The 25,283-nt window shown below is 50.2% G+C and overlaps 8 non-coding genes and 7 pseudogenes across 8 annotated transcripts; all 15 read right to left on the bottom strand.

Annotated features, from left to right (window-relative positions):
* Window positions 1-638: 638 nt before the first annotated feature.
* LOC142720183 (U2 spliceosomal RNA) lies at window positions 639-829 on the bottom strand. Its single transcript, XR_012872993.1, has one exon. It is a non-coding gene; the product is annotated as a U2 spliceosomal RNA (small nuclear RNA).
* Window positions 830-2,111: 1,282 nt separating this feature from the next.
* LOC142720124 (U2 spliceosomal RNA) lies at window positions 2,112-2,299 on the bottom strand. Its single transcript, XR_012872957.1, has one exon. It is a non-coding gene; the product is annotated as a U2 spliceosomal RNA (small nuclear RNA).
* Window positions 2,300-8,721: 6,422 nt separating this feature from the next.
* Window positions 8,722-8,791, bottom strand: LOC142720160 (U2 spliceosomal RNA; annotated as a pseudogene).
* A 1,283-nt stretch (window positions 8,792-10,074) lies between these two features.
* Window positions 10,075-10,265, bottom strand: LOC142720182 (U2 spliceosomal RNA). Its single transcript, XR_012872992.1, has one exon. It is a non-coding gene; the product is annotated as a U2 spliceosomal RNA (small nuclear RNA).
* Window positions 10,266-11,547: 1,282 nt separating this feature from the next.
* On the bottom strand, window positions 11,548-11,738 carry LOC142720181 (U2 spliceosomal RNA). The gene has a single exon (XR_012872991.1). It is a non-coding gene; the product is annotated as a U2 spliceosomal RNA (small nuclear RNA).
* Window positions 11,739-13,016: 1,278 nt separating this feature from the next.
* Window positions 13,017-13,207, bottom strand: LOC142720179 (U2 spliceosomal RNA). Its single transcript, XR_012872988.1, has one exon. It is a non-coding gene; the product is annotated as a U2 spliceosomal RNA (small nuclear RNA).
* Window positions 13,208-14,489: 1,282 nt separating this feature from the next.
* Window positions 14,490-14,664, bottom strand: LOC142720138 (U2 spliceosomal RNA; annotated as a pseudogene).
* Window positions 14,665-15,454: 790 nt separating this feature from the next.
* On the bottom strand, window positions 15,455-15,524 carry LOC142720159 (U2 spliceosomal RNA; annotated as a pseudogene).
* Window positions 15,525-16,801: 1,277 nt separating this feature from the next.
* LOC142720178 (U2 spliceosomal RNA) lies at window positions 16,802-16,992 on the bottom strand. Its single transcript, XR_012872987.1, has one exon. It is a non-coding gene; the product is annotated as a U2 spliceosomal RNA (small nuclear RNA).
* Window positions 16,993-18,274: 1,282 nt separating this feature from the next.
* On the bottom strand, window positions 18,275-18,449 carry LOC142720137 (U2 spliceosomal RNA; annotated as a pseudogene).
* A 790-nt stretch (window positions 18,450-19,239) lies between these two features.
* On the bottom strand, window positions 19,240-19,309 carry LOC142720158 (U2 spliceosomal RNA; annotated as a pseudogene).
* Window positions 19,310-20,591: 1,282 nt separating this feature from the next.
* Window positions 20,592-20,766, bottom strand: LOC142720136 (U2 spliceosomal RNA; annotated as a pseudogene).
* A 790-nt stretch (window positions 20,767-21,556) lies between these two features.
* Window positions 21,557-21,626, bottom strand: LOC142720156 (U2 spliceosomal RNA; annotated as a pseudogene).
* A 1,282-nt stretch (window positions 21,627-22,908) lies between these two features.
* On the bottom strand, window positions 22,909-23,099 carry LOC142720177 (U2 spliceosomal RNA). Its single transcript, XR_012872986.1, has one exon. It is a non-coding gene; the product is annotated as a U2 spliceosomal RNA (small nuclear RNA).
* A 1,282-nt stretch (window positions 23,100-24,381) lies between these two features.
* On the bottom strand, window positions 24,382-24,572 carry LOC142720176 (U2 spliceosomal RNA). The gene has a single exon (XR_012872985.1). It is a non-coding gene; the product is annotated as a U2 spliceosomal RNA (small nuclear RNA).
* Between the last annotated feature and the right edge of the window lie 711 nt (window positions 24,573-25,283).

Here is a 25,283-nt window from a genome sequence, read left to right as displayed (position 1 = left end):
CCACCAACTTTACAGACAACTTCTCTTTGCTCCTACAACCTCCATCCTTGCACAGTTTGTTATTCTTCCAGGTAACATAGTAACAAATCCAAATTGCTGCTCTCTTTGTAGGCAAGCAAGGGTTTGTTGCAACTGCAATTCTTACTTCTTCTTGAAATGTAGGGACGACAGTACATTCCATCACATCCACCTAGTGTACACAGGTAGGTCCATTGTGGCGGGTAGGCGGCTGGCTGCTTTAATGGCTGTTTGCTGTTCCCCTACTCCACTCCACTCCACTATTTGACTGTGGTGCTGCATCAATCAGTGGCTGGCTCAGGTGCAGCTCTTTAACTTACCTAGGAGGGAGGGAGGGAGGGCGGAGAGAAGACAAGGAAGGTGAATGAGCTGTTCCAATGTGAAATGCCGGAAACACAGAAACACAGAAGACACACACACACACACACACAACAAGAGGTGGCAATGTATTCATTAATTGCATTTAATAAATGAGCTCATTATCACACATGACTGTACAAATGCATTGTCCAACAGGTGTTGAAATAATGGGATTAAAAGGGGAGATCCCTTCAGAAAGACAGAAACAATGGCAAAGAGAAAAAACACTTTTGGAATCTGATTTTAGTCAACACATAAGGGAAGGGTGCACCGGTCCTGGAAATACTGCAATACCAGGTCAATGCGTGGAGTGGACAGAGCAAGCTCTATTTCCATCTCCCTGTTCTAAAAATCCATTTAATATATGGTCCCCAGATAGGGGACGTATCAGATATTAAACTGATAAGAACAGATACTACACTTGATCTTAGCCAAAAGGCCGAGAAGCGATAACCCGAGCGGCCCTTGCCTTGCCCGAGCCTGTCCCATACTGCTGTTCACCCCTTGCAGCGATTCAGCCTACTCCTAGGCAATTCCATGGGGCCCTGCAGGCTCACACACATTTACAGCTACTAAGCGGGAGGTGAATAAAGGCCGGAGAGGAAGCCAGACAGGATTTGCTTCTTTTGCTTGCACCACAATGCAGTGCTGAAAGAGGAGGAATCTACATAAAAACGCCTTCCTGGCAACGCCCAAATGCCCTCCTGCCATGCAGATAAACACTGGCAGCGGCAGCAAGTGCATGCCCACAGCCACCCCTTGTTCCTTCACACCTTGTATCAGCTTTAATCCAGTCCTGTGCTGCCTGCTGAGCAGCACTGAACAACACTGCCTGGGCCCAGGCTTTTATCTCTGAGGCAGGCCCCATTATGATGTCAGAAAGCTGGCTCTGGAATCCTGAGGGCTCCACTATGACACGTGCAAAGTTCCGTCTGAACTTTATATAAGACTGTGAGGCTCAGTCAGTCACTCAGTGTTGCCTGAGAGGGCAACACTGCAACAGCCGGCCGCCAGGCTGTCTTTTTTTTGCACATTTATTTGCCTCCAGGAGGCCACAAGAGGGAGACAAGGGACTGCAAAATGGAAAATAGGCATCCACCAACTTTACAGACAACTTCTCTTTGCTCCTACAACCTCCATCCTTGCACAGTTTGTTATTCTTCCAGGTAACATAGTAACAAATCCAAATTGCTGCTCTCTTTGTAGGCAAGCAAGGGTTTGTTGCAACTGCAATTCTTACTTCTTCTTGAAATGTAGGGACGACAGTACATTCCATCACATCCACCTAGTGTACACAGGTAGGTCCATTGTGGCGGGTAGGCGGCTGGCTGCTTTAATGGCTGTTTGCTGTTCCCCTACTCCACTCCACTCCACTATTTGACTGTGGTGCTGCATCAATCAGTGGCTGGCTCAGGTGCAGCTCTTTAACTTACCTAGGAGGGAGGGAGGGAGGGCGGAGAGAAGACAAGGAAGGTGAATGAGCTGTTCCAATGTGAAATGCCGGAAACACAGAAACACAGAAGACACACACACACACACACACAACAAGAGGTGGCAATGTATTCATTAATTGCATTTAATAAATGAGCTCATTATCACACATGACTGTACAAATGCATTGTCCAACAGGTGTTGAAATAATGGGATTAAAAGGGGAGATCCCTTCAGAAAGACAGAAACAATGGCAAAGAGAAAAAACACTTTTGGAATCTGATTTTAGTCAACACATAAGGGAAGGGTGCACCGGTCCTGGAAATACTGCAATACCAGGTCAATGCGTGGAGTGGACAGAGCAAGCTCTATTTCCATCTCCCTGTTCTAAAAATCCATTTAATATATGGTCCCCAGATAGGGGACGTATCAGATATTAAACTGATAAGAACAGATTTTTTGATTGAAAATTGCTTTATTGACAATCAATCGTCATCATACAAACATTACTGCGACGCAGCGCAAGTCATGAAGCAGCAAATAATAAATAATAACAGTCGTCAAACATAACATGACAGTATAATACACAGTACAGGCTAGCCTATGCTATACATTACACCACATGCTACACTAACATTCTTGCATTCACTAACGCCAAACAACAAAGCATTACAGACAAGTGATGGGATAGGGGAGTGGGTAGGAGGGGATAGGGAAGGGGGAAATCACAGGCCCGAAGCTTTATTGAAAGACAACACACAAGAAGGGAGAGTGGGGGGAAGGGGAGTATCAGTCCTCTTCCTCATCGACGTCCGGGCTGTCCCAGGTGGAATAGTCTCTGAGCAGGCTGTGGATCAGCCTGCGGCAGTCCTGGACGGACACACTCTCTCTCCGCAAAATCAGACGGTTCCTGGCAAACCATATAGCGTCCTTAAAGCAGTTCATAAGGCGCCAGGCTTCCTGGATTGCTCCATCCGTGGTATTCCCAGGAAATAGTCCATAAAGTACCGAGCGGTACGACAGTCTGTTCCTGGGTACTGAGTCCTTGAGTTCATGTTCCAAGGCTTTCAACAGACCCTGTGCAAAGGGGCACTGCCAGAAAATGTGCAAAGATGTTTCCTCCGTGAAGGGGCACCTGGGGCAGTACCGGGTCTTGCACAGGTTGCGGGCATGCATGAATGACCTAAGAGGCAGTCCTCCCTGGATGGCCATCCATGAAATGTCCTTGTGCCCGTTGGTCAACCTGCCAGATGACACGTTAGTCCAAACAGTCTCCAACGTGTCGGCATGAAGCCCTGGAACAAACTCCAGTGAGTCCTTTGCTCTGATGTGCTTGTGGATCGTCTTAGGTTTCCACAAGTCGGGCTTAAGACCCTCCAGTTGATGCTCCCTCACAAACCGGACGACATCTCCGTAGAACCAGGGAGCGTGCCAGTTGTAAGGGAAGGAGCTGTCCCACTTATCCCAGCCAAAACCTCGCCAGAGGGGAAGGAGGAAGTAGCGGGACATGGCCTTGCCCGCAGAGCCGTTTGCTGTCCTCAGAGTCCTACGAACACAGTCACATACAAAAGCGATCCGCAGCAGAGTGGGAATGTCGGGTATACCCTTCCCACCTTTGCGGGGCTCCTTGTACATAACAGTCCGCTTTACTCTGTCCATTTTCGAGCCCCAGATGAAGCGAAACACAGTCCTGGTAATGGCCCTCGAGACCGTTGCAAGAGGGGGCCATGCCTGTGCAGTGTATTGTAGCACAGGCAAGACTTCGTTACGCAGGACCATTGCTTTGCCCTCAATAGTGAGTTGTCTGAGGCTCCACAGTCCGATCCTTTGGTTGACTTTGGCCAAGCGTTCTTCCCACGACTTTAGGGCTGCACCTTCCTTACCGAACCAGACTCCCAGAATTTTGATGAAGTCCGGCTTGATAGTAAACGGGAAGGAGGCAGGAGAAGGCAGGTACCACTTTCCGAAGAGCATGGCTTCCGACTTCCCGCAGTTGACTTTTGCCCCTGAAGCGCGTCCGAACTCCTCACAGGTCTGGACGAGTGCAGTCACCGAACTCTGGTCAGCGCAGAAGACGGTCACGTCGTCCATGTACAGCGAGCATTTGACCTCGAAGTGTCCTGGACCTGGTGCGGTGATCCCTCTGATCTCTCCATTCTGCCGGATAGCCTCTGCGAAGAGCTCTATAACACAAACAAAAAGGAGAGGTGAAAGAGGACAGCCTTGTCTAACCCCCGACGATACAGGAAAGGGGTCAGTCTTCCAGCCGTTCACCAGCACCGAGCTGTAAATGTCGCAATACATCAGGTTAACATACAAACAGAACAACCTGCCAAGCCGCAGCCTACGCAGAGCCTTACCCATGAATTCGTGAGAGACCCGGTCAAAAGCCTTCTCCTGATCCAGACTGACCAGGGCCGCGTGTGTACGGCGGCTTTGCATGTAATGCACCGTGTCCCTCACCAGGGCAAGACTGTCGGCCACCCTACGGCCAGGAATGCCGCAGGTTTGGTCCGATCCGATGATCTGTCCGATGACAACCTTCAGTCTGTTGGTCAATACTTTGGCGAGGATCTTGTAGTCCACGTTCAGGAGAGAGATGGGACGCCAGTTTTTCAGGTCACATCTCTCCCCCTTCCGCTTATACAAGATCGTGATCATGCCTTCTCTCAAGGACGGTGGCATTCTACCCTCCACCACCATCTCCTCATAGAGCTCCAGCAGGTCCGGACAGATCAAGTCCCCCAGCGCTACATAGAGCTCTGCTGGGAGACCATCACTGCCCGGGGTCCTGCCGGGTCTGAAGGATTTAGCGGCAGAGAGCAGTTCCTCCACCGTCAGGGGTACGTCCATAGCCTCCGTACCTGCAGGATCAAGATGATTAGTGATACCTGACAGGAATTTATCGGCGGCTTCGGGGTCAGTGGTTTTCCGGGAGTAGAGGCTTCGGTAGTAGTCTGTGACGACTCCCATCACCTCCTTCTTCCCAGAATGCATGTTTCCGGTCTCATCTCGGAGTTCCTTCAGGGGCGTGTGGCCGGCATGGAGTTTCCTGAAAAAGAACGAGTTACATTTCTCACCCTTCTCCAGGTTCTCCACCTTGGAACGAAAGACAATTCGCTTGGATTCCTCCTCAAAGTGCCTTTTCAGGCCCTTTTTGGCTTCCTCCAGCTCCTTCCTGACGTCCCAGCCGCATTGAAGGAGGTCTTGCAGGGATCGCAGCTGACGCTGCATCTCTCTGAAGTCTCTCTTCCTCTCACACGCCTGTTGACGACTTTTTGCCTGAAAGAAACAACGAAATTCAACTTTAACATATTCCCACCAGTCACAGGTTTTGTCAAAGAAAACTTTATCATTCCTCCAAACAATATAGGCGTCTCTAAGTTCCGCCAGTACCTCCTCTCTTTCCAGCAGGGCACAATTCAGCTTCCAGGAGCCAGGGCCGGGAGGAAAACCGTGGCCGATGGCACCCTGGAAGAGAATGGCCCTGTGGTCAGAGAAGAAGCAGGGGACCATGGAGTGCCCATGCTGCTTGACTGCCCGGGAGGTGAACACAAAGTCAATCCGAGAACGAAGTGAGCCATCGGGTCGGCTCCATGAATAGTTCACAGAGCCGATCCCCATGGAGCCCACAACGTCCTGCAAGGATGCTTCGGTTACCATCTCGATAAGCAGTTTGGAACTGACATCCAGCTTGATTGAAGTGCCGGAACTTCGTCCATCCTCTTCGATGGGGCAGTTGAAGTCCCCGGCCATCACCACTGCCCTAGTGGTGGCGAGCTGGGTCCGCAGGGTCTGGAATAGTTCCAGGCGCTCAGCCTTCATAGGGGGAGCGTACACGTTGATGAGCCTAATCGGCTCTCCCGCCCAGGAACCGTCTACGACCAACAAGCGGCCGCAGACGAGCTCCTGGACAGAGTCAACAGTAAATACGCTTCCCCTAATCAGGATGGCAACCCCTGCAGACTTACAGTCGCCCCCACCAGACCAGTAGGACGGGCCATGGGTCCACTGCCTGGCCAGATGATGGTATGACCTGGAAGAGGGGAGAGTACATTCCTGCAGCATAAATACATCACTCGACTGCTTGGAAAGAAAAGTTAGCACCATCTGACATCTAGTCCTATCTCTAACACTCCTCACATTGAGGCTAAAGATGTTAAGTTTAGCAGCCATGGGGGAGAATAAAGAAGGTTAGTGCAAACGATACACCTTAGTTACCAGTCCGGTCGGGCGGATCCTCCTCTCTGGAGCCTGGCGGGTCCGGAAGATCCAGCAGGCCCTCTGACAAAAATTGTTCCAGGATTGTAGCCACCTGGATGTCTGTTGTGAAGTCGATGACCTCAGGTTCAGACACGAGTTCCTCCACCATCTGCTCCATTTCCTCCTGCTGCGCAAGGGAATCTTCGCAGATTTCCACGACTTGTCTCTTTGAGGACTCAGCAGCTGGGCTGTCCCTCACCTTTCTCTTCCTCTGGATGGCACCTGAGGAGACAAGAGGGGGAAAATCCTCCAGGGAGAGGACTCCAGCAGCTGGAGGGGAAGATGTTAGTGCTGCTGGAGCTGGGGAGAAGGGAGGCTGGGTTGGGAGAGGTGCAGGTGACAGGACCACTGAGATGGGTGGGTAGGAGAAGGTGAGAGCCTCAGTGGGGGTGACAGGGGTTGGGGACGGGGGGGTGGGGAGGGCCGGGCGAGGGAGGGTGGGAAGGGTAGGGCGAGGGAGGGCCGGGAGAGGGGGGGGAGGGACTGTCGTCTTCTTACCATCCTTCTTTTTCCCGGTCTTCTGTGCCGCTGGAGCTCTGGCTGGGGCGGGGTTCCCTCTGGCTGGAGCTTTCGCTGCTACAGTTGCCCAGGATCGATCCCTCTTCGGGCAGTCCTTGTAAGAGTGGGCTGCTTGTCCGCAGAGGTTGCACATTGTCCGTTTCGGGCAGTCTTTGGTCTCGTGTCCTGTTACCCGGCAGTTCTTGCAGGCGTCCTCCTTGCAGTCCTTCACCGAATGACCCTTCTTGCTGCATCTCCTGCAGATCTGCGGCATGTCCGGGTAGTAGATGAGGCCGTAGGAGTTGCCCAGCGAGAATGACTGGGGCAGGTGCTGGAGGCCGTCTTCCGCGCTCGAATCCTTGTTCAGTCGGACGATTACCGACCACTTGCCAGTCCAGAAGCCGAGTCCGTTCAGGATGTGGGTGGGTTCCCTCACCACTGTGCAGAACCGCTTCAGGAGCGTGGTGATGTCTTTGCCGGGGGTGTGTGGGTTCCGCATTGAGACCGTCACCCGCCTTTCCTCTCTTTGGACAGGGCAGTTGCCCACAAAGCGAGAGAAAGGGGATTCAGGCCTCGCCGCTTTCACCATCTCCCAGTACCTTCTGCAGATGTTGATCGAAGCGAAGGTCACGAAGAACATCCCGGTCATGAAGGCCTGGATACTGATGGTCTCCGGCTTAGCGAAGCCCTGATCCAGGAGCATCTTCTGGCAGAACACTTCTTCCGTCATGTCCGGCACTCTCCCGTCCACCTCCTTGAGCTTCAGGGCCACCGTCTGCTTCATCCAGGGCTCCAGGGTTGGAGCAGCCTGGTTCGGCTTCCTGGTGGCCTGTTGGCTTGAGGAGGCTTCAGGAGGAGATGTCCTGGCCTGGGCCGGCTCACCTGGTCCATCAGCCTTCTCCTTCTGGGTGGCAGGGTTGCTGGTTGAGGCCATGGCTTCTTCCAGCTGTTCCTGTCGCTTGGGGAGGATCTTCGATAGCTCTTTCCCGAAGGGGGCGGAGCTATGCAAATCTTCTCCTTGCTGGCCGAGGTTCTTCCACGAAATTTCTTCCGCAGCGGTTCCTCGTCGAGCTTCTTCTTCTGCGGCCGAGCTTCTTCGAAGATCCCCTTCAGCAGCGGCTCTTCTCCGAAGTTCTCCTTCTTCTTCCCGGCAGCGATCTCCCGGAGCTTCTTCCTCGATGGCGGCTTCTCCCTTCTGGATCGTCGTCTTCGCTGGTTCTTCTCCGCAGTTCGTCGCCGGCTTCGTCTGGAACGCTCTTGGATCGCTAAGCTAGTGTTTATAGCCCCCAGTGGTTCTCCGAGCTATCTATCCTTACAAGGACTGATAAGAACAGATTTTTTTTTTTTTTTTTTGAAAGCCCGAGTCGTGCTTTCTATCACCCAAGTGCATAAAAAGTGCAGAGGTGCCACACAAAAAGTGCACAAGGATGCGGTCTATCGCAGCCCTTCTCTTAAAAGAGAGAGGCCCCGCATAACCATTCCCTGACCCTCCAAACCATAGGCCTAGAGGATCAAGGATCGATGGTCCCCCCTCGCCGAAGCTTAGGGAGACCCAAACACACTCCTAGGCTTCTACCTGGGCTGCCACCCCAGTGTCCACCTAGGAGCCTGCATCCTAGTTGCACCTCCCCTCCGAAGAAGGGAGGCCGGGTTGCAGGGGAAAAAGGAACCAGAAGGCCACACATTTTCCCCTAGACCTCAGGAGGGTCCCAAAAGGGCACCGCATCCCAAAATCCTTGTGACAAACGTGACAAACACACAGTGAAAAACAAAATTAAATAAGTGGATGTGCGCTGTGATACAGCCTGGACATCCGCCAGGTATAAAAAAATTCCTCATCTCCCAGCCAGAAGGCCGGGAGAATAAAGGTGTGTGCTCATATAGCGTGAAAGAGAGTGCGTGCAAGTGTGCCTTCACTCAGTGGGATCCCACCCCCAGTGAGTTAGGGCACCCCAGGGTCACCAGCCCTGGGGCACATAGCAACTCGGGCTTCCAAACTACCCGGCCTAATGACCTCGATCCGGCGGTCGCCTGGTCACCTACAAATGGTACCTTTAAACCAAATGCGTACACCAGAGCGATGACCGTTGTGGTTCCCTGCCCTCACCTCGGCGTTCTGTCATCCCCCTACGATGGCCCACGTACCACCGGCAGGGATGATTACTAACCTCAGCTTGAGCAGGTACTACACTTGATCTTAGCCAAAAGGCCGAGAAGCGATAACCCGAGCGGCCCTTGCCTTGCCCGAGCCTGTCCCATACTGCTGTTCACCCCTTGCAGCGATTCAGCCTACTCCTAGGCAATTCCATGGGGCCCTGCAGGCTCACACACATTTACAGCTACTAAGCGGGAGGTGAATAAAGGCCGGAGAGGAAGCCAGACAGGATTTGCTTCTTTTGCTTGCACCACAATGCAGTGCTGAAAGAGGAGGAATCTACATAAAAACGCCTTCCTGGCAACGCCCAAATGCCCTCCTGCCATGCAGATAAACACTGGCAGCGGCAGCAAGTGCATGCCCACAGCCACCCCTTGTTCCTTCACACCTTGTATCAGCTTTAATCCAGTCCTGTGCTGCCTGCTGAGCAGCACTGAACAACACTGCCTGGGGCCCAGGCTTTTATCTCTGAGGCAGGCCCCATTATGATGTCAGAAAGCTGGCTCTGGAATCCTGAGGGCTCCACTATGACACGTGCAAAGTTCCGTCTGAACTTTATATAAGACTGTGAGGCTCAGTCAGTCACTCAGTGTTGCCTGAGAGGGCAACACTGCAACAGCCGGCCGCCAGGCTGTCTTTTTTTTGCACATTTATTTGCCTCCAGGAGGCCACAAGAGGGAGACAAGGGACTGCAAAATGGAAAATAGGCATCCACCAACTTTACAGACAACTTCTCTTTGCTCCTACAACCTCCATCCTTGCACAGTTTGTTATTCTTCCAGGTAACATAGTAACAAATCCAAATTGCTGCTCTCTTTGTAGGCAAGCAAGGGTTTGTTGCAACTGCAATTCTTACTTCTTCTTGAAATGTAGGGACGACAGTACATTCCATCACATCCACCTAGTGTACACAGGTAGGTCCATTGTGGCGGGTAGGCGGCTGGCTGCTTTAATGGCTGTTTGCTGTTCCCCTACTCCACTCCACTCCACTATTTGACTGTGGTGCTGCATCAATCAGTGGCTGGCTCAGGTGCAGCTCTTTAACTTACCTAGGAGGGAGGGAGGGAGGGCGGAGAGAAGACAAGGAAGGTGAATGAGCTGTTCCAATGTGAAATGCCGGAAACACAGAAACACAGAAGACACACACACACACACACACAACAAGAGGTGGCAATGTATTCATTAATTGCATTTAATAAATGAGCTCATTATCACACATGACTGTACAAATGCATTGTCCAACAGGTGTTGAAATAATGGGATTAAAAGGGGAGATCCCTTCAGAAAGACAGAAACAATGGCAAAGAGAAAAAACACTTTTGGAATCTGATTTTAGTCAACACATAAGGGAAGGGTGCACCGGTCCTGGAAATACTGCAATACCAGGTCAATGCGTGGAGTGGACAGAGCAAGCTCTATTTCCATCTCCCTGTTCTAAAAATCCATTTAATATATGGTCCCCAGATAGGGGACGTATCAGATATTAAACTGATAAGAACAGATACTACACTTGATCTTAGCCAAAAGGCCGAGAAGCGATAACCCGAGCGGCCCTTGCCTTGCCCGAGCCTGTCCCATACTGCTGTTCACCCCTTGCAGCGATTCAGCCTACTCCTAGGCAATTCCATGGGGCCCTGCAGGCTCACACACATTTACAGCTACTAAGCGGGAGGTGAATAAAGGCCGGAGAGGAAGCCAGACAGGATTTGCTTCTTTTGCTTGCACCACAATGCAGTGCTGAAAGAGGAGGAATCTACATAAAAACGCCTTCCTGGCAACGCCCAAATGCCCTCCTGCCATGCAGATAAACACTGGCAGCGGCAGCAAGTGCATGCCCACAGCCACCCCTTGTTCCTTCACACCTTGTATCAGCTTTAATCCAGTCCTGTGCTGCCTGCTGAGCAGCACTGAACAACACTGCCTGGGCCCAGGCTTTTATCTCTGAGGCAGGCCCCATTATGATGTCAGAAAGCTGGCTCTGGAATCCTGAGGGCTCCACTATGACACGTGCAAAGTTCCGTCTGAACTTTATATAAGACTGTGAGGCTCAGTCAGTCACTCAGTGTTGCCTGAGAGGGCAACACTGCAACAGCCGGCCGCCAGGCTGTCTTTTTTTTGCACATTTATTTGCCTCCAGGAGGCCACAAGAGGGAGACAAGGGACTGCAAAATGGAAAATAGGCATCCACCAACTTTACAGACAACTTCTCTTTGCTCCTACAACCTCCATCCTTGCACAGTTTGTTATTCTTCCAGGTAACATAGTAACAAATCCAAATTGCTGCTCTCTTTGTAGGCAAGCAAGGGTTTGTTGCAACTGCAATTCTTACTTCTTCTTGAAATGTAGGGACGACAGTACATTCCATCACATCCACCTAGTGTACACAGGTAGGTCCATTGTGGCGGGTAGGCGGCTGGCTGCTTTAATGGCTGTTTGCTGTTCCCCTACTCCACTCCACTCCACTATTTGACTGTGGTGCTGCATCAATCAGTGGCTGGCTCAGGTGCAGCTCTTTAACTTACCTAGGAGGGAGGGAGGGAGGGCGGAGAGAAGACAAGGAAGGTGAATGAGCTGTTCCAATGTGAAATGCCGGAAACACAGAAACACAGAAGACACACACACACACACACACAACAAGAGGTGGCAATGTATTCATTAATTGCATTTAATAAATGAGCTCATTATCACACATGACTGTACAAATGCATTGTCCAACAGGTGTTGAAATAATGGGATTAAAAGGGGAGATCCCTTCAGAAAGACAGAAACAATGGCAAAGAGAAAAAACACTTTTGGAATCTGATTTTAGTCAACACATAAGGGAAGGGTGCACCGGTCCTGGAAATACTGCAATACCAGGTCAATGCGTGGAGTGGACAGAGCAAGCTCTATTTCCATCTCCCTGTTCTAAAAATCCATTTAATATATGGTCCCCAGATAGGGGACGTATCAGATATTAAACTGATAAGAACAGATACTACACTTGATCTTAGCCAAAAGGCCGAGAAGCGATAACCCGAGCGGCCCTTGCCTTGCCCGAGCCTGTCCCATACTGCTGTTCACCCCTTGCAGCGATTCAGCCTACTCCTAGGCAATTCCATGGGGCCCTGCAGGCTCACACACATTTACAGCTACTAAGCGGGAGGTGAATAAAGGCCGGAGAGGAAGCCAGACAGGATTTGCTTCTTTTGCTTGCACCACAATGCAGTGCTGAAAGAGGAGGAATCTACATAAAAACGCCTTCCTGGCAACGCCCAAATGCCCTCCTGCCATGCAGATAAACACTGGCAGCGGCAGCAAGTGCATGCCCACAGCCACCCCTTGTTCCTTCACACCTTGTATCAGCTTTAATCCAGTCCTGTGCTGCCTGCTGAGCAGCACTGAACAACACTGCCTGGGCCCAGGCTTTTATCTCTGAGGCAGGCCCCATTATGATGTCAGAAAGCTGGCTCTGGAATCCTGAGGGCTCCACTATGACACGTGCAAAGTTCCGTCTGAACTTTATATAAGACTGTGAGGCTCAGTCAGTCACTCAGTGTTGCCTGAGAGGGCAACACTGCAACAGCCGGCCGCCAGGCTGTCTTTTTTTTGCACATTTATTTGCCTCCAGGAGGCCACAAGAGGGAGACAAGGGACTGCAAAATGGAAAATAGGCATCCACCAACTTTACAGACAACTTCTCTTTGCTCCTACAACCTCCATCCTTGCACAGTTTGTTATTCTTCCAGGTAACATAGTAACAAATCCAAATTGCTGCTCTCTTTGTAGGCAAGCAAGGGTTTGTTGCAACTGCAATTCTTACTTCTTCTTGAAATGTAGGGACGACAGTACATTCCATCACATCCACCTAGTGTACACAGGTAGGTCCATTGTGGCGGGTAGGCGGCTGGCTGCTTTAATGGCTGTTTGCTGTTCCCCTACTCCACTCCACTCCACTATTTGACTGTGGTGCTGCATCAATCAGTGGCTGGCTCAGGTGCAGCTCTTTAACTTACCTAGGAGGGAGGGAGGGAGGGCGGAGAGAAGACAAGGAAGGTGAATGAGCTGTTCCAATGTGAAATGCCGGAAACACAGAAACACAGAAGACACACACACACACACAACAAGAGGTGGCAATGTATTCATTAATTGCATTTAATAAATGAGCTCATTATCACACATGACTGTACAAATGCATTGTCCAACAGGTGTTGAAATAATGGGATTAAAAGGGGAGATCCCTTCAGAAAGACAGAAACAATGGCAAAGAGAAAAAACACTTTTGGAATCTGATTTTAGTCAACACATAAGGGAAGGGTGCACCGGTCCTGGAAATACTGCAATACCAGGTCAATGCGTGGAGTGGACAGAGCAAGCTCTATTTCCATCTCCCTGTTCTAAAAATCCATTTAATATATGGTCCCCAGATAGGGGACGTATCAGATATTAAACTGATAAGAACAGATACTACACTTGATCTTAGCCAAAAGGCCGAGAAGCGATAACCCGAGCGGCCCTTGCCTTGCCCGAGCCTGTCCCATACTGCTGTTCACCCCTTGCAGCGATTCAGCCTACTCCTAGGCAATTCCATGGGGCCCTGCAGGCTCACACACATTTACAGCTACTAAGCGGGAGGTGAATAAAGGCCGGAGAGGAAGCCAGACAGGATTTGCTTCTTTTGCTTGCACCACAATGCAGTGCTGAAAGAGGAGGAATCTACATAAAAACGCCTTCCTGGCAACGCCCAAATGCCCTCCTGCCATGCAGATAAACACTGGCAGCGGCAGCAAGTGCATGCCCACAGCCACCCCTTGTTCCTTCACACCTTGTATCAGCTTTAATCCAGTCCTGTGCTGCCTGCTGAGCAGCACTGAACAACACTGCCTGGGCCCAGGCTTTTATCTCTGAGGCAGGCCCCATTATGATGTCAGAAAGCTGGCTCTGGAATCCTGAGGGCTCCACTATGACACGTGCAAAGTTCCGTCTGAACTTTATATAAGACTGTGAGGCTCAGTCAGTCACTCAGTGTTGCCTGAGAGGGCAACACTGCAACAGCCGGCCGCCAGGCTGTCTTTTTTTTGCACATTTATTTGCCTCCAGGAGGCCACAAGAGGGAGACAAGGGACTGCAAAATGGAAAATAGGCATCCACCAACTTTACAGACAACTTCTCTTTGCTCCTACAACCTCCATCCTTGCACAGTTTGTTATTCTTCCAGGTAACATAGTAACAAATCCAAATTGCTGCTCTCTTTGTAGGCAAGCAAGGGTTTGTTGCAACTGCAATTCTTACTTCTTCTTGAAATGTAGGGACGACAGTACATTCCATCACATCCACCTAGTGTACACAGGTAGGTCCATTGTGGCGGGTAGGCGGCTGGCTGCTTTAATGGCTGTTTGCTGTTCCCCTACTCCACTCCACTCCACTATTTGACTGTGGTGCTGCATCAATCAGTGGCTGGCTCAGGTGCAGCTCTTTAACTTACCTAGGAGGGAGGGAGGGAGGGCGGAGAGAAGACAAGGAAGGTGAATGAGCTGTTCCAATGTGAAATGCCGGAAACACAGAAACACAGAAGACACACACACACACACACACAACAAGAGGTGGCAATGTATTCATTAATTGCATTTAATAAATGAGCTCATTATCACACATGACTGTACAAATGCATTGTCCAACAGGTGTTGAAATAATGGGATTAAAAGGGGAGATCCCTTCAGAAAGACAGAAACAATGGCAAAGAGAAAAAACACTTTTGGAATCTGATTTTAGTCAACACATAAGGGAAGGGTGCACCGGTCCTGGAAATACTGCAATACCAGGTCAATGCGTGGAGTGGACAGAGCAAGCTCTATTTCCATCTCCCTGTTCTAAAAATCCATTTAATATATGGTCCCCAGATAGGGGACGTATCAGATATTAAACTGATAAGAACAGATTTTCTTTTTATTGAAAGCCCGAGTCGTGCTTTCTATCACCCAAGTGCATAAAAAGTGCAGAGGTGCCACACAAAAAGTGCACAAGGATGCGGTCTATCGCAGCCCTTCTCTTAAAAGAGAGAGGCCCCGCATAACCATTCCCTGACCCTCCAAACCATAGGCCTAGAGGATCAAGGATCGATGGTCCCCCCTCGCCGAAGCTTAGGGAGACCCAAACACACTCCTAGGCTTCTACCTGGGCTGCCACCCCAGTGTCCACCTAGGAGCCTGCATCCTAGTTGCACCTCCCCTCCGAAGAAGGGAGGCCGGGTTGCAGGGGAAAAAGGAACCAGAAGGCCACACATTTTCCCCCTAGACCTCAGGAGGGTCCCAAAAGGGCACCGCATCCCAAAATCCTTGTGACAAACGTGACAAACACACAGTGAAAAACAAAATTAAATAAGTGGATGTGCGCTGTGATACAGCCTGGACATCCGCCAGGTATAAAAAAATTCCTCATCTCCCAGCCAGAAGGCCGGGAGAATAAAGGTGTGTGCTCATATAGCGTGAAAGAGAGTGCGTGCAAGTGTGCCTTCACTCAGTGGGATCCCACCCCCAGTGAGTTAGGGCACCCCAGGGTCACCAGCCCTGGGGCACATAGCAACTCGGGCTTCCAAACTACCCGGCCTAATGACCTCGATCCGGCGGTCGCCTGGTCACCTACAAATGGTACCTTTAAACCAAATGCGTACACCAGAGCGATGACCGTTGTGGTTCCCTGCCCTCACCTCGGCGTTCTGTCATCCCCCTACGATGGCCCACGTACCACCGGCAGGGATGATTACTAACCTCAGCTTGAGCAGGTACTACACTTGATCTTAGCCAAAAGGCCGAGAAGCGATAACCCGAGCGGCCCTTGCCTTGCCCGAGCCTGTCCCATACTGCTGTTCACCCCTTGCAGCGATTCAGCCTACTCCTAGGCAATTCCATGGGGCCCTGCAGGCTCACACACATTTACAGCTACTAAGCGGGAGGTGAATAAAGGCCGGAGAGGAAGCCAGACAGGATTTGCTTCTTTTGCTTGCACCACAATGCAGTGCTGAAAGAGGAGGAATCTACATAAAAACGCCTTCCTGGCAACGCCCAAATGCCCTCCTGCCATGCAGATAAACACTGGCAGCGGCAGCAAGTGCATGCCCACAGCCACCCCTTGTTCCTTCACACCTTGTATCAGCTTTAATCCAGTCCTGTGCTGCCTGCTGAGCAGCACTGAACAACACTGCCTGGGCCCAGGCTTTTATCTCTGAGGCAGGCCCCATTATGATGTCAGAAAGCTGGCTCTGGAATCCTGAGGGCTCCACTATGACACGTGCAAAGTTCCGTCTGAACTTTATATAAGACTGTGAGGCTCAGTCAGTCACTCAGTGTTGCCTGAGAGGGCAACACTGCAACAGCCGGCCGCCAGGCTGTCTTTTTTTTGCACATTTATTTGCCTCCAGGAGGCCACAAGAGGGAGACAAGGGACTGCAAAATGGAAAATAGGCATCCACCAACTTTACAGACAACTTCTCTTTGCTCCTACAACCTCCATCCTTGCACAGTTTGTTATTCTTCCAGGTAACATAGTAACAAATCCAAATTGCTGCTCTCTTTGTAGGCAAGCAAGGGTTTGTTGCAACTGCAATTCTTACTTCTTCTTGAAATGTAGGGACGACAGTACATTCCATCACATCCACCTAGTGTACACAGGTAGGTCCATTGTGGCGGGTAGGCGGCTGGCTGCTTTAATGGCTGTTTGCTGTTCCCCTACTCCACTCCACTATTTGACTGTGGTGCTGCATCAATCAGTGGCTGGCTCAGGTGCAGCTCTTTAACTTACCTAGGAGGGAGGGAGGGAGGGCGGAGAGAAGACAAGGAAGGTGAATGAGCTGTTCCAATGTGAAATGCCGGAAACACAGAAACACAGAAGACACACACACACACACACACAACAAGAGGTGGCAATGTATTCATTAATTGCATTTAATAAATGAGCTCATTATCACACATGACTGTACAAATGCATTGTCCAACAGGTGTTGAAATAATGGGATTAAAAGGGGAGATCCCTTCAGAAAGACAGAAACAATGGCAAAGAGAAAAAACACTTTTGGAATCTGATTTTAGTCAACACATAAGGGAAGGGTGCACCGGTCCTGGAAATACTGCAATACCAGGTCAATGCGTGGAGTGGACAGAGCAAGCTCTATTTCCATCTCCCTGTTCTAAAAATCCATTTAATATATGGTCCCCAGATAGGGGACGTATCAGATATTAAACTGATAAGAACAGATACTACACTTGATCTTAGCCAAAAGGCCGAGAAGCGATAACCCGAGCGGCCCTTGCCTTGCCCGAGCCTGTCCCATACTGCTGTTCACCCCTTGCAGCGATTCAGCCTACTCCTAGGCAATTCCATGGGGCCCTGCAGGCTCACACACATTTACAGCTACTAAGCGGGAGGTGAATAAAGGCCGGAGAGGAAGCCAGACAGGATTTGCTTCTTTTGCTTGCACCACAATGCAGTGCTGAAAGAGGAGGAATCTACATAAAAACGCCTTCCTGGCAACGCCCAAATGCCCTCCTGCCATGCAGATAAACACTGGCAGCGGCAGCAAGTGCATGCCCACAGCCACCCCTTGTTCCTTCACACCTTGTATCAGCTTTAATCCAGTCCTGTGCTGCCTGCTGAGCAGCACTGAACAACACTGCCTGGGCCCAGGCTTTTATCTCTGAGGCAGGCCCCATTATGATGTCAGAAAGCTGGCTCTGGAATCCTGAGGGCTCCACTATGACACGTGCAAAGTTCCGTCTGAACTTTATATAAGACTGTGAGGCTCAGTCAGTCACTCAGTGTTGCCTGAGAGGGCAACACTGCAACAGCCGGCCGCCAGGCTGTCTTTTTTTTGCACATTTATTTGCCTCCAGGAGGCCACAAGAGGGAGACAAGGGACTGCAAAATGGAAAATAGGCATCCACCAACTTTACAGACAACTTCTCTTTGCTCCTACAACCTCCATCCTTGCACAGTTTGTTATTCTTCCAGGTAACATAGTAACAAATCCAAATTGCTGCTCTCTTTGTAGGCAAGCAAGGGTTTGTTGCAACTGCAATTCTTACTTCTTCTTGAAATGTAGGGACGACAGTACATTCCATCACATCCACCTAGTGTACACAGGTAGGTCCATTGTGGCGGGTAGGCGGCTGGCTGCTTTAATGGCTGTTTGCTGTTCCCCTACTCCACTCCACTCCACTATTTGACTGTGGTGCTGCATCAATCAGTGGCTGGCTCAGGTGCAGCTCTTTAACTTACCTAGGAGGGAGGGAGGGAGGGCGGAGAGAAGACAAGGAAGGTGAATGAGCTGTTCCAATGTGAAATGCCGGAAACACAGAAACACAGAAGACACACACACACACACACACAACAAGAGGTGGCAATGTATTCATTAATTGCATTTAATAAATGAGCTCATTATCACACATGACTGTACAAATGCATTGTCCAACAGGTGTTGAAATAATGGGATTAAAAGGGGAGATCCCTTCAGAAAGACAGAAACAATGGCAAAGAGAAAAAACACTTTTGGAATCTGATTTTAGTCAACACATAAGGGAAGGGTGCACCGGTCCTGGAAATACTGCAATACCAGGTCAATGCGTGGAGTGGACAGAGCAAGCTCTATTTCCATCTCCCTGTTCTAAAAATCCATTTAATATATGGTCCCCAGATAGGGGACGTATCAGATATTAAACTGATAAGAACAGATTTTCTTTTTATTGAAAGCCCGAGTCGTGCTTTCTATCACCCAAGTGCATAAAAAGTGCAGAGGTGCCACACAAAAAGTGCACAAGGATGCGGTCTATCGCAGCCCTTCTCTTAAAAGAGAGAGGCCCCGCATAACCATTCCCTGACCCTCCAAACCATAGGCCTAGAGGATCAAGGATCGATGGTCCCCCCTCGCCGAAGCTTAGGGAGACCCAAACACACTCCTAGGCTTCTACCTGGGCTGCCACCCCAGTGTCCACCTAGGAGCCTGCATCCTAGTTGCACCTCCCCTCCGAAGAAGGGAGGCCGGGTTGCAGGGGAAAAAGGAACCAGAAGGCCACACATTTTCCCCCTAGACCTCAGGAGGGTCCCAAAAGGGCACCGCATCCCAAAATCCTTGTGACAAACGTGACAAACACACAGTGAAAAACAAAATTAAATAAGTGGATGTGCGCTGTGATACAGCCTGGACATCCGCCAGGTATAAAAAAATTCCTCATCTCCCAGCCAGAAGGCCGGGAGAATAAAGGTGTGTGCTCATATAGCGTGAAAGAGAGTGCGTGCAAGTGTGCCTTCACTCAGTGGGATCCCACCCCCAGTGAGTTAGGGCACCCCAGGGTCACCAGCCCTGGGGCACATAGCAACTCGGGCTTCCAAACTACCCGGCCTAATGACCTCGATCCGGCGGTCGCCTGGTCACCTACAAATGGTACCTTTAAACCAAATGCGTACACCAGAGCGATGACCGTTGTGGTTCCCTGCCCTCACCTCGGCGTTCTGTCATCCCCCTACGATGGCCCACGTACCACCGGCAGGGATGATTACTAACCTCAGCTTGAGCAGGTACTACACTTGATCTTAGCCAAAAGGCCGAGAAGCGATAACCCGAGCGGCCCTTGCCTTGCCCGAGCCTGTCCCATACTGCTGTTCACCCCTTGCAGCGATTCAGCCTACTCCTAGGCAATTCCATGGGGCCCTGCAGGCTCACACACATTTACAGCTACTAAGCGGGAGGTGAATAAAGGCCGGAGAGGAAGCCAGACAGGATTTGCTTCTTTTGCTTGCACCACAATGCAGTGCTGAAAGAGGAGGAATCTACATAAAAACGCCTTCCTGGCAACGCCCAAATGCCCTCCTGCCATGCAGATAAACACTGGCAGCGGCAGCAAGTGCATGCCCACAGCCACCCCTTGTTCCTTCACACCTTGTATCAGCTTTAATCCAGTCCTGTGCTGCCTGCTGAGCAGCACTGAACAACACTGCCTGGGCCCAGGCTTTTATCTCTGAGGCAGGCCCCATTATGATGTCAGAAAGCTGGCTCTGGAATCCTGAGGGCTCCACTATGACACGTGCAAAGTTCCGTCTGAACTTTATATAAGACTGTGAGGCTCAGTCAGTCACTCAGTGTTGCCTGAGAGGGCAACACTGCAACAGCCGGCCGCCAGGCTGTCTTTTTTTTGCACATTTATTTGCCTCCAGGAGGCCACAAGAGGGAGACAAGGGACTGCAAAATGGAAAATAGGCATCCACCAACTTTACAGACAACTTCTCTTTGCTCCTACAACCTCCATCCTTGCACAGTTTGTTATTCTTCCAGGTAACATAGTAACAAATCCAAATTGCTGCTCTCTTTGTAGGCAAGCAAGGGTTTGTTGCAACTGCAATTCTTACTTCTTCTTGAAATGTAGGGACGACAGTACATTCCATCACATCCACCTAGTGTACACAGGTAGGTCCATTGTGGCGGGTAGGCGGCTGGCTGCTTTAATGGCTGTTTGCTGTTCCCCTACTCCACTCCACTCCACTATTTGACTGTGGTGCTGCATCAATCAGTGGCTGGCTCAGGTGCAGCTCTTTAACTTACCTAGGAGGGAGGGAGGGAGGGCGGAGAGAAGACAAGGAAGGTGAATGAGCTGTTCCAATGTGAAATGCCGGAAACACAGAAACACAGAAGACACACACACACACACACACAACAAGAGGTGGCAATGTATTCATTAATTGCATTTAATAAATGAGCTCATTATCACACATGACTGTACAAATGCATTGTCCAACAGGTGTTGAAATAATGGGATTAAAAGGGGAGATCCCTTCAGAAAGACAGAAACAATGGCAAAGAGAAAAAACACTTTTGGAATCTGATTTTAGTCAACACATAAGGGAAGGGTGCACCGGTCCTGGAAATACTGCAATACCAGGTCAATGCGTGGAGTGGACAGAGCAAGCTCTATTTCCATCTCCCTGTTCTAAAAATCCATTTAATATATGGTCCCCAGATAGGGGACGTATCAGATATTAAACTGATAAGAACAGATTTTCTTTTTATTGAAAGCCCGAGTCGTGCTTTCTATCACCCAAGTGCATAAAAAGTGCAGAGGTGCCACACAAAAAGTGCACAAGGATGCGGTCTATCGCAGCCCTTCTCTTAAAAGAGAGAGGCCCCGCATAACCATTCCCTGACCCTCCAAACCATAGGCCTAGAGGATCAAGGATCGATGGTCCCCCCTCGCCGAAGCTTAGGGAGACCCAAACACACTCCTAGGCTTCTACCTGGGCTGCCACCCCAGTGTCCACCTAGGAGCCTGCATCCTAGTTGCACCTCCCCTCCGAAGAAGGGAGGCCGGGTTGCAGGGGAAAAAGGAACCAGAAGGCCACACATTTTCCCCCTAGACCTCAGGAGGGTCCCAAAAGGGCACCGCATCCCAAAATCCTTGTGACAAACGTGACAAACACACAGTGAAAAACAAAATTAAATAAGTGGATGTGCGCTGTGATACAGCCTGGACATCCGCCAGGTATAAAAAAATTCCTCATCTCCCAGCCAGAAGGCCGGGAGAATAAAGGTGTGTGCTCATATAGCGTGAAAGAGAGTGCGTGCAAGTGTGCCTTCACTCAGTGGGATCCCACCCCCAGTGAGTTAGGGCACCCCAGGGTCACCAGCCCTGGGGCACATAGCAACTCGGGCTTCCAAACTACCCGGCCTAATGACCTCGATCCGGCGGTCGCCTGGTCACCTACAAATGGTACCTTTAAACCAAATGCGTACACCAGAGCGATGACCGTTGTGGTTCCCTGCCCTCACCTCGGCGTTCTGTCATCCCCCTACGATGGCCCACGTACCACCGGCAGGGATGATTACTAACCTCAGCTTGAGCAGGTACTACACTTGATCTTAGCCAAAAGGCCGAGAAGCGATAACCCGAGCGGCCCTTGCCTTGCCCGAGCCTGTCCCATACTGCTGTTCACCCCTTGCAGCGATTCAGCCTACTCCTAGGCAATTCCATGGGGCCCTGCAGGCTCACACACATTTACAGCTACTAAGCGGGAGGTGAATAAAGGCCGGAGAGGAAGCCAGACAGGATTTGCTTCTTTTGCTTGCACCACAATGCAGTGCTGAAAGAGGAGGAATCTACATAAAAACGCCTTCCTGGCAACGCCCAAATGCCCTCCTGCCATGCAGATAAACACTGGCAGCGGCAGCAAGTGCATGCCCACAGCCACCCCTTGTTCCTTCACACCTTGTATCAGCTTTAATCCAGTCCTGTGCTGCCTGCTGAGCAGCACTGAACAACACTGCCTGGGCCCAGGCTTTTATCTCTGAGGCAGGCCCCATTATGATGTCAGAAAGCTGGCTCTGGAATCCTGAGGGCTCCACTATGACACGTGCAAAGTTCCGTCTGAACTTTATATAAGACTGTGAGGCTCAGTCAGTCACTCAGTGTTGCCTGAGAGGGCAACACTGCAACAGCCGGCCGCCAGGCTGTCTTTTTTTTGCACATTTATTTGCCTCCAGGAGGCCACAAGAGGGAGACAAGGGACTGCAAAATGGAAAATAGGCATCCACCAACTTTACAGACAACTTCTCTTTGCTCCTACAACCTCCATCCTTGCACAGTTTGTTATTCTTCCAGGTAACATAGTAACAAATCCAAATTGCTGCTCTCTTTGTAGGCAAGCAAGGGTTTGTTGCAACTGCAATTCTTACTTCTTCTTGAAATGTAGGGACGACAGTACATTCCATCACATCCACCTAGTGTACACAGGTAGGTCCATTGTGGCGGGTAGGCGGCTGGCTGCTTTAATGGCTGTTTGCTGTTCCCCTACTCCACTCCACTCCACTATTTGACTGTGGTGCTGCATCAATCAGTGGCTGGCTCAGGTGCAGCTCTTTAACTTACCTAGGAGGGAGGGAGGGAGGGCGGAGAGAAGACAAGGAAGGTGAATGAGCTGTTCCAATGTGAAATGCCGGAAACACAGAAACACAGAAGACACACACACACACACACACAACAAGAGGTGGCAATGTATTCATTAATTGCATTTAATAAATGAGCTCATTATCACACATGACTGTACAAATGCATTGTCCAACAGGTGTTGAAATAATGGGATTAAAAGGGGAGATCCCTTCAGAAAGACAGAAACAATGGCAAAGAGAAAAAACACTTTTGGAATCTGATTTTAGTCAACACATAAGGGAAGGGTGCACCGGTCCTGGAAATACTGCAATACCAGGTCAATGCGTGGAGTGGACAGAGCAAGCTCTATTTCCATCTCCCTGTTCTAAAAATCCATTTAATATATGGTCCCCAGATAGGGGACGTATCAGATATTAAACTGATAAGAACAGATACTACACTTGATCTTAGCCAAAAGGCCGAGAAGCGATAACCCGAGCGGCCCTTGCCTTGCCCGAGCCTGTCCCATACTGCTGTTCACCCCTTGCAGCGATTCAGCCTACTCCTAGGCAATTCCATGGGGCCCTGCAGGCTCACACACATTTACAGCTACTAAGCGGGAGGTGAATAAAGGCCGGAGAGGAAGCCAGACAGGATTTGCTTCTTTTGCTTGCACCACAATGCAGTGCTGAAAGAGGAGGAATCTACATAAAAACGCCTTCCTGGCAACGCCCAAATGCCCTCCTGCCATGCAGATAAACACTGGCAGCGGCAGCAAGTGCATGCCCACAGCCACCCCTTGTTCCTTCACACCTTGTATCAGCTTTAATCCAGTCCTGTGCTGCCTGCTGAGCAGCACTGAACAACACTGCCTGGGCCCAGGCTTTTATCTCTGAGGCAGGCCCCATTATGATGTCAGAAAGCTGGCTCTGGAATCCTGAGGGCTCCACTATGACACGTGCAAAGTTCCGTCTGAACTTTATATAAGACTGTGAGGCTCAGTCAGTCACTCAGTGTTGCCTGAGAGGGCAACACTGCAACAGCCGGCCGCCAGGCTGTCTTTTTTTTGCACATTTATTTGCCTCCAGGAGGCCACAAGAGGGAGACAAGGGACTGCAAAATGGAAAATAGGCATCCACCAACTTTACAGACAACTTCTCTTTGCTCCTACAACCTCCATCCTTGCACAGTTTGTTATTCTTCCAGGTAACATAGTAACAAATCCAAATTGCTGCTCTCTTTGTAGGCAAGCAAGGGTTTGTTGCAACTGCAATTCTTACTTCTTCTTGAAATGTAGGGACGACAGTACATTCCATCACATCCACCTAGTGTACACAGGTAGGTCCATTGTGGCGGGTAGGCGGCTGGCTGCTTTAATGGCTGTTTGCTGTTCCCCTACTCCACTCCACTCCACTATTTGACTGTGGTGCTGCATCAATCAGTGGCTGGCTCAGGTGCAGCTCTTTAACTTACCTAGGAGGGAGGGAGGGAGGGCGGAGAGAAGACAAGGAAGGTGAATGAGCTGTTCCAATGTGAAATGCCGGAAACACAGAAACACAGAAGACACACACACACACACACACAACAAGAGGTGGCAATGTATTCATTAATTGCATTTAATAAATGAGCTCATTATCACACATGACTGTACAAATGCATTGTCCAACAGGTGTTGAAATAATGGGATTAAAAGGGGAGATCCCTTCAGAAAGACAGAAACAATGGCAAAGAGAAAAAACACTTTTGGAATCTGATTTTAGTCAACACATAAGGGAAGGGTGCACCGGTCCTGGAAATACTGCAATACCAGGTCAATGCGTGGAGTGGACAGAGCAAGCTCTATTTCCATCTCCCTGTTCTAAAAATCCATTTAATATATGGTCCCCAGATAGGGGACGTATCAGATATTAAACTGATAAGAACAGATACTACACTTGATCTTAGCCAAAAGGCCGAGAAGCGATAACCCGAGCGGCCCTTGCCTTGCCCGAGCCTGTCCCATACTGCTGTTCACCCCTTGCAGCGATTCAGCCTACTCCTAGGCAATTCCATGGGGCCCTGCAGGCTCACACACATTTACAGCTACTAAGCGGGAGGTGAATAAAGGCCGGAGAGGAAGCCAGACAGGATTTGCTTCTTTTGCTTGCACCACAATGCAGTGCTGAAAGAGGAGGAATCTACATAAAAACGCCTTCCTGGCAACGCCCAAATGCCCTCCTGCCATGCAGATAAACACTGGCAGCGGCAGCAAGTGCATGCCCACAGCCACCCCTTGTTCCTTCACACCTTGTATCAGCTTTAATCCAGTCCTGTGCTGCCTGCTGAGCAGCACTGAACAACACTGCCTGGGCCCAGGCTTTTATCTCTGAGGCAGGCCCCATTATGATGTCAGAAAGCTGGCTCTGGAATCCTGAGGGCTCCACTATGACACGTGCAAAGTTCCGTCTGAACTTTATATAAGACTGTGAGGCTCAGTCAGTCACTCAGTGTTGCCTGAGAGGGCAACACTGCAACAGCCGGCCGCCAGGCTGTCTTTTTTTTGCACATTTATTTGCCTCCAGGAGGCCACAAGAGGGAGACAAGGGACTGCAAAATGGAAAATAGGCATCCACCAACTTTACAGACAACTTCTCTTTGCTCCTACAACCTCCATCCTTGCACAGTTTGTTATTCTT

This window comes from Rhinoderma darwinii, unplaced genomic scaffold (assembly GCF_050947455.1).
Source record: "Rhinoderma darwinii isolate aRhiDar2 unplaced genomic scaffold, aRhiDar2.hap1 Scaffold_491, whole genome shotgun sequence".
Classification (NCBI taxonomy): Eukaryota; Metazoa; Chordata; class Amphibia; order Anura; family Rhinodermatidae; genus Rhinoderma; species Rhinoderma darwinii.
The sequence above is the reverse complement of the archived record's forward strand: the minus strand, read 5'-3'. Positions and strand labels throughout refer to the sequence as shown.